Source organism: Phocoena phocoena, chromosome X, assembly GCF_963924675.1.
Source record: "Phocoena phocoena chromosome X, mPhoPho1.1, whole genome shotgun sequence".
Taxonomy (NCBI): Eukaryota; Metazoa; Chordata; class Mammalia; order Artiodactyla; family Phocoenidae; genus Phocoena; species Phocoena phocoena.
The window spans coordinates 84,973,136-84,988,218 of NC_089240.1; the positions used below are offsets into that span (position 1 = coordinate 84,973,136).

Consider the following 15,083-nt stretch of genomic DNA (forward strand, 5'->3'; position numbering starts at 1 on the left):
CTGTGATTATACTAAATACCATTGTTCACTTTAAATGTGTGAATTGTATGTTATATGAATAATGTCTCAATATAGCTGTTATGTGCGTGCATGCATGTGCACACACACACACACTCTCTCTCACATACATATGGAATGAAGTACTAATATGTGCTACTACATGAACGAACCTTAAAACATTATGCTAAGTAAAAGGAGCCAGTCACAAAGGACCATATATTCTATTTATATGAAATGTCCAGAATAGGCAAACAGAGACAAAATATACATTAGTGGTTGCCCAGGGCTAGAGGGAATAGGGGATTGGGGTGCTTAGAGCTAAAGGTTATAGGGTTTCTTTTGAGGTGACAAAAATATTCTAAAATTGACTGTGGTGATGGTTCCAGAACTCTGTGAGTATACTAAAAAATCACTGAATTGTATACTTTAAGTGTGAATTATAGTTCAATAAAGCTGTTTTTCCTTAAAAAAATTAAAACATATCACTAGGAGACAAGGGGATTACAACTTGAGTTGAACTAATAAATTAAAGGAATCAACTATGGAAACTTACTCACAGATGGAACCCTTGTGCCCCTGGATTCACCTCCTCTAGTCAATTAGAGGACAGGGGTGGCGGTTCATATCCAGAACTCTGTGATCCACATGGGCACCACAGGATTTTACTAGCTGAATATGCAAGATCTGTGTCTTACACAGTTTACTGTGCTCTTGTTGGTAGAGAATGGCAATGTGAGTTTCTACAGGTTGAGCCCACCTTTGCCACTGTAGTTCGGTGACTACCACCAGCATTTCCCTCACAGACACCCTAGTAGCTTTATATTTCCACTTGTCATTGATAATTTGCTGAGGATACTAACAGTGCTGCTTCTCTTCTATGTCCCTGCTTCCAGGAAGCTAGATTCTTCTGCAGGCAAGGTTCCACATTTCGGTGGACATGCAAAATGCCTCCAGTGTCCTGGTGTAACATTTGGCAGGCAATGAACCAGCCTTCTTCAGAGCTAAGGACCAGCCCAAGAACTACCCTGTCAGCAATGTGAAACAGTTTCAGCTACAAGAGGTGTAAAGAAAATGAAATGAGGAACAACAGCAGTACTTTCAAATAGGACATAGCCATAGCACAGCAAAAGGGAAAATGACTATGACGATTTTCCGAATTCTCTTTTCCACTTGTGTATTTTGAAAAGAAGAAAAACAAAGAAACAAATGCTTCTCCACTTTATTTTGTAGGAAATAAGGAAGACTCATTTTTCATGAGCTTTCACTCCAACTTAACATTTCTCCCATCATTTTCCTCTCTAATTTCTTTTAGAGCAGGCAATCCACATCTTTTAAACAGCATTAAAAATCTCAAGTCCCATAGTTTTACTTCAACCATTTTATTATCTTTCTGTACTAGTTCCAGACCTTGGCTGCTTACCAATATTCTCCTTTACCCAATTACATGCAACTAACTATCTACATGTATCACTCAAATTCTATGAGTGAAATCATTCAATATAAGAACAGTACTTTGTATGGTGAGATGATGAAGGTAAACAACACAGCTGGTCTTACTTTGGATATTTTCTGAAAGTCACTGCCTGGTTGTATATGTGGAAAGTCACTCAAAAGATATATTTCCCCTGCACTCACCTTCCCGTTATCTTCAAAGTATATTTGGCACAGATCTGCTACTCCATTTATCTCTAGATTTTTTTCTCAGAGCAGGTACAGCATGAGGATTCCAACCACAGGCATGGATGAAGGCAGCATCAGCATAAACTAGGAATGGTAATGTAAAATAGTCAATCCCTACAGGAAGATTAGACACTGGTTGAGATTATGGGTCCCAAGTGGCCAACCATAAATATAGGTTCCAAGCTCTAAGACTCAGAAATAGCAATCTTCTTGAAGGAACACCCAGCTGTGGACTGAGTTGGGAGTTAATTTCCTATAATCACAGCCAAGGGACTTAAGTAGGCAGAGACACTGACTACCTCAGATGTAAGAAGTCCCCTTATTCAAATTTGTCAATGACTATACTCTAGACCTATCTTTATCTTCCTCCTCATTATCAATAAGCAGATACTTAGTACTATATTGACTGGGGTATTTACATACATGTTCTTTAGGGAGAAGACAACATTAATACAAATATTTAGAAGATACATAGAAACACAACCAAATGTTGAATATTTTGAGTATTTATACCATATACATACCAAAGGCCAGTGCACTCTAGGTAATAACTGAACAGCAGTGTTCAAAAGACAGTAGATAGGGAGGTATTAGCACTCTTTACATTACTCTGGGCAGAGTTTAAAAAGTTATTTGAATGACAGTCTAGTGAAGGAAATTATGAGAAAACATGTCAGGCATGGGAGTCATGGGAGAAGGTTCATGGGTATAAAAAATGTGGCAATCTAATAGGGGGTGCTGACATTCAGGAGGAGGACTTTAGACTTCATCCACAGTGAAACAGGAAGAGCCTTTAGGAGGAGAATCACATGATCAAAAGGAAGACAAGTTCTTCTTACATTTTAAAGAGCTAACCTGACAAGGGGACATTAAATTTGCTGGGAAGGTGATAAAGAATTTTTATTCTATTAATAAAAACAGATTTGGAGTTCACTGCACTTTAATACGAATATACCATATTTGAACAACACAATTTTCTCATGGCCTTGAAGAAAAACACTGATTCAAGAGTTTCAAGAGTGGACTGGACCTGAATAGGGGTCTGGGGAATAGGCTGCTACTTCAAGCCCATGGTCCCTAGAATCATCACCTGCATAGAGACGCCCCCACACCAGTGCTTCTCCAGTACAGGGCAATGACATCACTCACAGCTTCTCGGTGATACCTCAAATGAGAAGATGCACTGGGTCCCACGAAAATCATTCCTAGGGAAAGAAATATAACAAGAAGGAAGCTGAATAACAAAGGCATCAAATTTAAAAAGTGAGAGCTCACAGTTGTTCGTGACATTACAGTAGCTAGTTCAGACAAGAACTGAAACTAAGAATAATAGCTAAGATGTGAATGCTTACCATGTGCAAGGCACTGTGCAAAAGCTTGTGTTCTAAATCACTTAATCATCAGGACTTCCCTGGCGGTCCAGTGGTTAAGATTCTGTGCTTCCACTGCAGGGGGCGCAGGTTCGATCCCTGGTCGGGGAACTAAAATCCCACATGCCGCAGAGTGTGGTAAGTACATAAATACATAAATAAATAAATCACTTCATCATCATCCCAACAACCTCATGAGGTTATTATATCCACATTACAGATGAGGAAACTGAGGTTCACAGACACACAGCTAGAAAGTGACAGAGCTGGCATCTGAACCCAAGGTATCTCTTAGTTTGTGCTCTTAAATTGCCTCCAAATGGATAGTAAACTATCATTCAAGAGAATTGGATTATGACCCTTCCAGATTTCCCTTTTTCTTTTGCTCCTGTTAACCACCTCCTACACACACATACCCCTACAAATGGGTTTCCACTGGTTCTATTACAGTCATCTAGATCTTTCATATTCTGGAAGACATTCTGATTTAATAAAAGGAACCAGGTCTCCTTGGAGAAATGGTTGGTTCTCCCATGGCTGTGGCAGGGAATATACAAAATGAGCAACCTGTAGTGCCAGAAATAAGGAAGTGCTCAAAGAACAAAACAATGGGGACATGCCAAAGGGATATAGGGTCCAATGTGAAAGAGTTTCTAATGAACAAAGCTGGAACAATTTGAGAAACAAAATAAATAATTCTTCCTTATAGAGGAATGCTAAATAATTTATGTAGATTCTCACCCTCCAGGAAGTGGAGCTTAATCTTCCCCAACCCTTCTTGCAAGTGGGCTGGACTTAGTGACTAATTTCCGAAGAATAGAGTATAGAAAGTGGGGAAAATAACTATATGGAGGAAAAAGCTGGTAAAGGCTGGTCAGCTCATCAAAGCCTTGATATATGAGAATGGTATTTTACCTTTGTGGTCTTTCTCCCAAACATCCATAACCCCATTCTCATCATGAGGAAAAAAATCAGACAAATCCCAATTGAGGCACAGTCTACAAAATACCTGAATAGTACTCCTCAATACTGTCAAGGTCATCAAAACAAAGAAATTCTGAGAAACTGCCACAATCAACAGGAACCAAAGGAGACATGAGAACAATCTAACGTAGTGTCCTGGACTGGATCCTAGAACAGAAAAATACATTAAGTAAAAACTAAGGAGATCCGAAAAACAGTATGGACTTTAGTTCATCAGTATGGGTTCACTGATTGTAGCAAATGTACCATACTAATGTAACACGTTGATAAAAGGGGTAACTGTGTGCAGGGCAGGGAGTGGGTGGATATGGGAACTCTCTGTACTATTTTTGGAACTTTCTGGTAAATCTAAAACTATCCTAAAATACAAAGTTTATTTATTTATTTCTTTACATCTTTATTGGAGTATAATTGCTTTACAACAGTGTGTTAGTTTCTGCTTTATAACAAAGTGAATCAGTTATACATATGTTCCCGTATCTCTTCCCTCTTGCATCTCCCTCCCTCCCACCCTCCCTATCCCACCCCTCTAGGTGGCCACAAAGCACTGAGCTGATCTCCCTGTGCTACACGGCTGCTTTCCACTAGTTAGCTATTTTACGTTTGGTAGTGTATATATGTCCATGCCACTCTCTCACTTTGTTACAGCTTACCCTTCCCCCTCCCCATATCCTCAAGCCCATTCTCTAGTAGGTCTGTGTCTTTATTCCTGTCTTACCCCTAGGTTCTTCATGACATTTTTTTCCTTAGATTACATATATATGTGTTAGCATACGGTATTTGTCTTTCTCTTTCTGACTTACTTCACTCTGCATGACAGACTCAAAGTTTATTTTTTAAAAAATCACAAAACCTGGAAAAAGAAATAGAATCAAAGCCCAGCTTTTGTCCTCATTAATTGTGAACCTTGTATAAGTCACTATCTAAACACTGGTATCTCTGCTTATAAAACAGATAGAATACTGTTTATTTCAGTGATATCTGTAAGTTGGTAAACTAGGAAACGCCAGGCTCTCCTACCCCCACCCACATTAACATTTTTAAAAAACCAACTAGAAATTAGCAAAAAATAACTTTACAGGAGATCTGGAAAACAGTCTATAGCAACCAAGCGAAAGCTTAATCAAGAAAAAGCCACACAGGAAATGGAAGGAAATTTCGTGGTATTTTTACTTACTTGTACCCCACCTCTCCTTCCCCTGTAGTGCAGGGAAGCACAGTCTGGGAGATGCAGTGGCCTGGCTGTCAATTCCCTCCCTCTAACTGGAAACAAGAGGAAGGCGGACCTTTTTTGCAATGTTCTAATCTGTCTAGGGGCTGCCTAAGGTACTGGTCTCTTAGAGTTCAGAAAGAGAAAAGCGGTATAGCTCGGATCTCAGGCTAGGAAAAGACAGGAAATAGTGGACACCGCTCAAGAAAGCTGCAGAGGGACTATAGTCTTGCAACATCCGGGGCAAGAGATTAGAGGTAGAGGAGCACAACAGAACATCAATGGCCCCCAGAAGAAGCAGTGGTGAGAGTCTTTTGGAAAGTAAGACACTTAAAAACAGATGTGTATTTTAGGGAATTGAAAAAGCACACACAGTGGCCTAGGCAAGATGTACGCCTAGAAAAGGTCCAAGAAGACTTTAAGCCTTGACATGAGGCTGATCCCAAGGCCCAGAGCAAGCCTTGCTAATTAGTAAATGTCTTCGCCAGCACACAGCCTACCTGCAAGGCTGTTTTTTTCAAATACCCAATTTTCAATTTAAAAAACCACAAAGCATACAAAGAAATAGGAAAATATGCCACATTCAAAGGAAGAAAATAAAGTGGCAGAAATTGTCCCTGAAAAAGCACAGGCACTAGAAGTACCAAACAAAGACTAAAACAATTATCTTAAATATGTTCAGAGAACTAAAGGAAAACACAAAGAACCAAAGGAATGAGGAAAGGAATATATTTTTTAAATGAGAATACCAAAAAAGAAACAAAAATTATAAAAAGGAACAAAAAAGAAATTCTAGAGCTGAAAATATAGTAACAACTAAAATATTCACTAGAGGGGTTCAACAATAGACTGAAACAAGAAGAAACAATCAGTGAAGCTGAAGTTATCATTTGAAATTATCAAGTCTGAGGAGCAAAAAAGAATGAAGTGGACAGAGATTAAAAGACTAATGGGACATAATCAAGCAACATATGCATTATGAGAGTCCCAGAGGCTGAAAGAAAGAAAAGAAGAGCAGAGAGGTTATTTGAAGAAATAATGGCTGAAAACTTCTCAAATTTGAGGAAAAACATGGATTCACAAGTCCAAGAATCTCAATGAACTCTAAGTAAGATAAACTGAAAGAGGCCTACGCCAAGATACATTATAATCAAACTGTCAACAGCTATAGTGAGAATTTTGAAAGGACCATGAAAAAGCTACTCTTATGTGCAAGGGATCCTCAATGAGATGATCAGCAAATTTCTCAGTGGAAACCTCAGAGACCAAAAGAAGTGAGATAATATATTTATAGGGCTGAAAGAATAAATGTCAATTGAGAATTCTGTATCTGGCAAAACTGTCCTTCAGAAATGAGAAAGAAATTAAGACACTCTCAGATGAATAATATTCAACATCGAAAAGGAAGTTTTAGCCATAGAAATTAGGCAAGAAAATTAAATAAAAGGCATCCAAATTGGAAAGGAAGAACTAAAATTACCTGTTTGCAGATGACATGATCTCACATGGAGAACAGCCTAAATATTCCTCCCCCTGAAAAAACTCATTAGAACTAATAAATGAACTCAGCAAACTTGCAGAGTTTGCTGCAAAATAACAAAAGTAAACAAATGGGACCTAATTAAACTTAAAAGTTTTTGCACACAAATGAAACCATAAACAAAACAAAAAGAAAACCCTCAGAATGGGAGAAAATGTTTGCAAACGAAGCAACCGACAAGGTTTTAGTCTCCAAAATATACAAACAACTCATGAAGCTCAATATCAAAAAAACAAACAATCCAATCAAAAAATGGGCAGAGGATCTAAACAGACATTTCCCCAAAGAAGACATACAGATGGTTAAAAAGCACATGAAAAGATGCTCAACATCACTAATTATTAGAGAAATGCAAATCAAAGCTACAATGAGGTATTACTTCACACCGGTCAAAATGGCCATCATCAAAAAACCTACAAACAATAAATGCTGAAGAGGGTGTGGAGAAAAGGGAACCCTCCTACACTGTTGGTGGGAATGCAAACTGGTACATCCACTATGGACAACAGTATAGGTTCCTTAAGAAACTAAAAACAGAGCTATCATTTGATCCAGCAATCCCACTCCTGGGCATATATCCAGAGAAAACCATAATTTGAAAAGTTACTTGCACCGCAATATTCACTGCAGCACTACTCACAATAGTCAGGACATGGAAGCAACCTAAATGTCCATCAAAAGAGGAATGGGTAAAGAAGATATGGTATATATATATACAGTGAAATATTACTCAGCCATAAAAATGAACAAAATAATGCCACTTGCAGCAACATGGATGGACCTAGAGATTCCCATACTGAGTGAAGTAACTCAGACAGAGAGAGACAAATATCATATGATATCGCTTATACGTGGAATCTAAAAAAAGCCTACACAATTATACTCCAATAAAAATGTTAAAAAAATAAATTAATTAAAATTTAAAAAGCCTACAAATGAACTTATATACAAAACCAAAACAGAGTTACAGATGTAGAAAATAAACTTATGGTTACTGGGGGGTGGGGGGGAGAAGAGATAAATTGGAAGATTGGGATTGACACATACACACTATATATATATATATATATATATATATGTGTGTGTGTGTGTATGTATATATATATATAAAAGGTAACTAATGAGCATCTACTGTACAGCACAGGGATCTCTACTCAACACTCTGTAATGGTCTATATGGGAAAAGAATCTAAAAAAGCGTGGATATATGTATTTGTATAACAGATTCACTTTGCTGTACACCTGAAACTAACACAACATTGTAAATCAATTATACCCAATAAAAATTTAAAAAAAAACAAAAAACCCCAAAATAATGGAATTCTAAATTTCATCAGAATTACTAAAATATATTTATATTTTCCCAAATATTAAAATCATATTGAAGGGCCCACTTACAAATAATAACTCAGTTCATTTCTGAACTTAGGTAATGTTTCTGTAGTAATGTTTTTACACATTTTTAATTAAAAAACATATATTTAAGGTATAAAAAATAACATACAAAAGCCAGATGCATTTCTATACACTAAGAATGAACAATCTGTATAAGAAATTAAGAAAACAATTCCATTTATAATAGCATCAAAAAGAGTAAGTAAAGGAACAAAACCAAAAATAAACAAGTGGGACTACATCAAACCAAAAAGCTTCTGTACAGCAAAGGAAATCATCAACAAAATGAAAAGGTAACCTACCACATGGGAGAAAACATTTGCAGATCATGTATCTGATAAGGGGTTAATATCCAAAATATATAAAGAACTCATAACACTCAAAAGGGAAAAAAGCAAACAATCCGATTAAAAAAATGGGCAGAGGATCTGAACGGACTTTTTTCCAAAGAAGACATACACGTGGTCAACATACATGAAAAGGTGCTCAACACAACTAGTCTTCTGGGAAATGCAAATCAAAAACCACAATGAGATATCACCTCACATCTGTCGGAATGGCTATTATCAAAAAGACAAGACATAACAAGTGTTGGTGAGGGTGTGTAGAAAAGGGAACTGTTGTGCACTGTTGATGGAAATGTAAATTGGTACACCCACTATGGAAAGCGGCTTTTCCACTATGGAAAGCCAGTATGGAGTTTCCTCAAAAAATTAAAAATAGAACTACTACATGATCTAGCAATTCCACTTTTGGGTATTTATCTGAAGGAAACAAAAACACTAACTTGAAAAAATATATGCACCCCAATATTCATTGCAGCATTATTTACAATAGCCAAGATATGGAAGCAACCTAAGTGTCCATGGATGGATGAATGGATAAAGAAAATGTAGTATACATATACAATGGAACATTATTCAGCCATTAAAAAGAAGTAAATCTTGCCATTTGTGACAACACGGATGGACCTTGAGGGCACTATGCTACGTGACATAAGTCAGAGAAATACCATATGAGCTCTCTTACATGTGGAATCCAAAAAAAAAAAAAAACATCTCATAGTTAGAACAGACTGGTGGTTGCCGGAGGGTGAAGGTGGTCAAAAGATACAAACTTCCAGTTATAAAATAAATATGACCTGGGATGTAATGTAAAGCATGGTGAATATAGTTAGTAATACTGCATTGTGTACCTGAAAGTTGCTAAGAGAGTAGATATTAAAAGTTCTCATCACAAGACAAGAAAGTTGTAATTATGTGTGGTGATGACTGTTAACTAGACTTACTGTGGTGATCATTTTGCAATATATACAAATATTGAATCACTATGTTGTACACCTGAAAATAATATAATGTTATATGTGAAATATATATATATATATAAAACAATAAAATACTCAGGATTAAACTTAACCAAGAAGGTGACTTTTATGCTGAAAATTACAAAAGGTTACTGAAAGAAATTAAGGAACACACAAATAAATAGAAAGACATCCATGTTCATGAGTTGGAAGATGCAATATTGTTATGATGTCAATACCACCAAAAGCAATCTACAAATTCAAAGCAATCCCTATTAAAATCCCAATGACATTTTGGAATAAATTTTTTTAAAAATCTATCCTAGAAGTCATGGAACCCCAAGGGATTTTGAAGTTAAAACAATCTTGAAAAAGAACAAAGTTGGAGGTCTCACACTTCCTGATTTCAAAACTTACTACAAATCTATTGTACGATAATCAAAACAGTGTGGCACTGGCATAAGACAGACATATAGATCAATGGAATAGAATAGGGAGTCCAGAAATAAACGCTCACATATATGGTCAATGGTCAAATGATTTTCAACAAGGGTGTCAAGACCATTCAATGGGGAAAGGGCAGTCTTTTGAACAAATGGCGCTGGGAATATTGGATATCCACATGCTAAAGGATAAAGTTGGACCTTTACCTTAAACCATATACAAAAATTAACTCAAACTGGACCAAAGATCTAAATGTAAGAGCTAAACCTATAAAACTCTCAGAAGAAAACATAGGAGAAAAGTTTTATGATACTGGTTTTGGCAAAGATTTCTTGGAAATGATACCAAATGCACAGGTAACAAATAAAAAAATAGATAAGTTGAACTCCATCAAAATTTAAAACTTTTGTGTATCCAAAGGACACTACCAACACAGTAAAAAGAAAACCCACAGAATGGGAAAAATATTTGGAAATCATATATCAGATATGGGATTAGGATCCAGAATATATTTTTAAAGACTCCTACAACTCAACCACAACAAAAAAAACCAAACAACCAGATTAAAAAATGGGAAAAGGACTTAAATAGATATTTCTCCAAAGAAGATCTACAAATGGCCAATAAGCACATGAAAAGACATTCAACCTCATTAATCCTTAGGTGTTAGATAACAGAAAATATATATATTTGGTTATGTCCCCGGTTCCTGGCACAGACTCCTAAAACCTTTTCCTAAGAGCACTAGGAGCATCTCTTGTTCTAATATTTGGTCTTTGACCCCATCCCTTACACAGGACTCCTAAAAGCCTCATAAATTCCTAAATGATAAGAGCACTAGCAGCATTTTTTGTTCTAATGAGGCAACTATGGGTGAGCTCCTGGATGGGGGCTGGTCACCAGAATAACCAAGCCATGATCAGAAGCTTGGAATTTTTGGCTCTGCCCCCTCCCCCTCCTCCAGAGAGGGGAGAGAAGCTGGAAATGGAGTAATAATTGATCATGCCTATGTGACAAAGCCTTCATAAAAATCCCCAAAGTAGGGGGTTCAAAGAGCTTCCAGGTGGATGAACACATCCACATACCAGGAGAATGATGCACCCCCAACTCCTCAGAGACAGAAGCTCCTGCACTTGGGACCCTTGAAGAACTCACCCTATATATCTCTTCAAATGGCTGTTCAACTGTATCCTTTGTCATATCCTTTAGTAAACTGATAAAAGTAACTGTTCTCCCGAGTTCTATGAGCCACTCTAGCAAATTAACTGAACCCAAGGAGGAAGTCGCTGGAACCTCTGATTTATAGCCAATTGGTCAAAAACACAGGTGATAACCTGGGCTTGTGACTGGCATAAGTGGGGGTGGAAAGCAGTCTTGTGGGACTGAGCCCTTAACCTGTGAATCTGATGCTATCTCCAGGTAGATAGTGTCAGAATTGAGTTAAACTGTACGACACCCAGCTGGTGTCGCAGAGAATTGCTTGTTGTGAGGAAAATCCCCCACCACACATTTGGTGACCAGAAGTGTCAAAAGTAAAGTGTTCTATGTGAAAGTAAAGGAGACACACAGGAGAGGAGAACAGTAGGTTTTTCCAATATAGTACAGAAATGCAAATCAAAACCACAATGTAATACCACTTCATACTTTTTAGGGTGGCTATTATCAAAAAAACAAACAAACCAGAAAATAACAAATGTTGGTGAGGATGAAATGGGAACCCCTGTGCATTCCTGGTGGGAATGTAAAATGGTGCAGCCACTGTGGAAAACAGTGTGATGGTTTCTCAAAAAATTAAACATAGAATTACCACAAGATCTAGCAATTCCACTTCTGAGTATATATCCAAAAGAATTAAAAGCAGGGACTCAAACAGATATTTGTACACCCATGTTCATAGCAGCATTATTCACAATAGTCAAAAGGTGGAAGCAATCCAAGTATTCATCAATGCATGAATGGATAAACAAAATGTGGTATATACACACAATGGAATATTATTCAGCCTTAAAAAGGAAGGAAATTCTAATACATGCTACAACATAAATGAACCTTGAAGACATTATGCTAACTGAAATAAATCACAAAAAGAAAAACAGTGTTACGATTCCACTTATATGAGGTATGTAGTGTAGTCAAATTCATAGAGACAAAGTAGAATGGTGGTTGCCAGGGGCTGGGGGGAGGAGAGAATGGGGAATTAGTGTTTGATGGGTATGGAGTTTCAGTTTGTGAAAATACGAAAGTTCTGGAGATGGAGAATGATGATAGTTGCACAATGTGAATATTCTTAATGCCACCGAACTATGCACTTAAAAATGGTTAAAACTGGGCTTCCCTGGTGGCACAGTGGTTGAGAGTCCGCCTGCCAATGCAGGAGACACGGGTTCGTGCCTCAGTCCGGGAAGATCCCATGTGCCGCAGAGTGGCTGGGCCCGTGAGCCATGGCCACTGGGCCTGTGCGTCCGGAGCCTGTGCTCCGCAACAGGAGAGGCCACAACAGTGAGAGGCCCATGTACCGCAAAAAAAAAAAAAAAAAAGGTTAAAACTGTAAATTTTGTTATGTATATTTTACCACAAAAAGATAGCATACTAAAACCATCTCCCAGGTTTTGTGAGAATCAAGTGAGATCTATGTAAAAAAGCTTTGTAATCTATATGGCCCTTCACAAATATTAGCTCTTTTTAATCACTACCCTGTTTACCCCAGCCTGATGCCATTATCCACATGCTCAACCGAGCCATGCTCACCTAGCAGCATACTGTTGGAGTTTAAGTGCTATCCAGTGATATCCACCTTCATCTTGCTAGGCCCTGAATTCCATGTGCCAAGGCAATGGTCTCCCAGAGTTCTGGTTCTGAAACAGAACAAGCCCCCAAACAGACAAAAGTTTCAGACAAGCCTGGTGGTTCCTAGAGAAAAAACTCAAAAGACTTCTTCCCCTCTTACTGTTTTTCCCAATGCTTGGTTTGGAAACAGTCCTCATTCAGCAACAAGAGGTCAGCATGCCACTGCCAAGAACAAAGGAAATCCTCCAATTCAACTGACCACCCAACTCCCTGGCCTGCTACCAAGCAACACATTTAATGAGGCAGACTTTGAGCAGGTGAACAATCCTGAACCTCCTTTGAAGGAACAGGATTCTGGGAAAGGAATACAGGAAATATATTCACTGAGCATGAACTGAGAAGTAGTTACATAAGAAATATAAATGAAAATGCTAAAGCTGAAAGACCAGAATAACCAGCTTTGATGGGTTAGACAATTATCTGTAGAGTAGCCTCAAACCTGAACCCTCAAACATTCTCAGAAAGTATAAATATTGGTGCAGAACCACTGTTAATAATGCAGTAGTGCAAAACCTAGGAATGATATTTCTTTCTGGAAAGCTAGCCAATTGGTACCTATAGCCAGATACTGACCAGGATCGGTGTCAACATTCATGTGCTTTCTGAGGGCCCCAAGTTACCTTATGTCTTGCAGGCACCACTGAGGATTCCTCCTAACTTGGGTAATGCTACAGTTCTATTTGGAATCTTTTTTGTGAAATGTTGTCTATCCATAGGTTTCTGCCTTCCAAAGGGAGATTTCATTCCATGACTGTCTGAGGAAATTTAAATGTGGACCAAACATAAGCAACACTTACTCCAGCCTTGGAAGTATGACCTTTCATGGCCAGGATAAATAACCCAAGTCTCTGTGCCCTCACAATATTGAATGTCTTTGTTTGCTTCACTGGTACCTTATCCAATATTCTTAGTGCCATTAACAAAATTGGATAAGAACTCAGGACTTTACCACAAAACTTTCTGCCAATGCCCCACAAATCTTGCCTGTGGTTTCCCAAATTCTTTGATTCTCTACTACATACCCTTTCTCTTCTGCTCAAAGCCCCCAAATAACACTTAGTCCCATTTGTGTAGAAATGCATCTTTCCTAGTTTTTCCCCTACCTCTTCATACAGCACCTATTTCCTTGTGTTAACTGAGGTTCAGTCATAATACCTACAACAGCATCAGACAACACCTTCTGTCTTCATTTTGCTACAACCTGGAGGCAAAAGAAATGTGTCACTCTGGGAGCGTAGCAATGAAGGGAAAAGACCCTCATGGACAACAGCAATGAGGCATGGGGTCACAGGCACATGGTCTATAACTGAAACACAAATATAAAAAACCAAAAGCTTAGGAAATACCCCTTGTACACATGTCTTCTTTTATAACCAGTAGGGGTGGTTGATGAAGTGATAGAACCAACAATCCATTCTCCACAAATGGCTGATGGCAGAACAAGCCCTGGCTAAGCGCCTCAACCTATTCTTTGGTGGTTCATTATTATGAGACAGTGATCCACCATCACCAGGCCCTATGCTCTAAGTTCTTTTCCAAAAACGGTTTAAAAATTAAAACTTACGCCATTAAAAATTCTGAGTTATACTGGTAGGCAGTAGATACAGCACTTAAACATGCAGCCTCTGGAGCCAAAGCAACCCGAGTTAAAATCATCTTAGCTGCTTCCGGCGTACAACCAGTCAAAGATATTTTCCGTTCCGAAGTTTTCAGATACCCTGCCTGCCAACGTCCTCCGCCGCCCCGCCCCCTCACCACCACGAAACACTTGGAGCCCAGAGGCTGCACGAGAGCAAGTAAGGGTCTCTTCTGCGTTTACCTCCCCATCTCCTCAGCTATGTGGGCGCCTTGACGTTGAGCGCCCCTCATTCTCTAGGCTGCCGCGACTGTCTTTCCTCATGTCCCCTGAAGGTTCACAGCTTTTACAAAAGAATAAAACGCACGCCGCTGGGGCGTGGCCAAGTCGTTTCCCTCCCGTAACGGGGCGGAACTAAAATGAAAATTCCACGGTTGTTTACCATAGGACTTCCCTGTTTCCATGGTAAAGCCGCCGCCGCCTCATTATTGTGGTCGACAATTACTTGCGTTAGCCTAAGAAAAAAATGAGTAATAAGGAATTCTACATACTAAAAGCCTTCAAATCAGCCAAGCTCCAGCTCAGAACCAAGTTATTCTCAGGCGGGATCCCAGGGCCGGGGAAGCTGGGGTAGTAGCACTCTCGTGGACGTAACGCGTGCCGGCTGCTGACGGCATAACGCCGGGGGAGGGACCTGCGTCCCTCTGGCCCAGGAGTTTCCGGCTCACGCGCCG

The 15,083-nt window shown here is 38.7% G+C and overlaps 1 pseudogene; it reads right to left on the reverse strand.

Annotated features, from left to right (window-relative positions):
• Positions 1–591: 591 nt before the first annotated feature.
• LOC136142188 (tRNA wybutosine-synthesizing protein 2 homolog) lies at positions 592–15,026 on the reverse strand (annotated as a pseudogene).
• Positions 15,027–15,083: the final 57 nt, after the last annotated feature.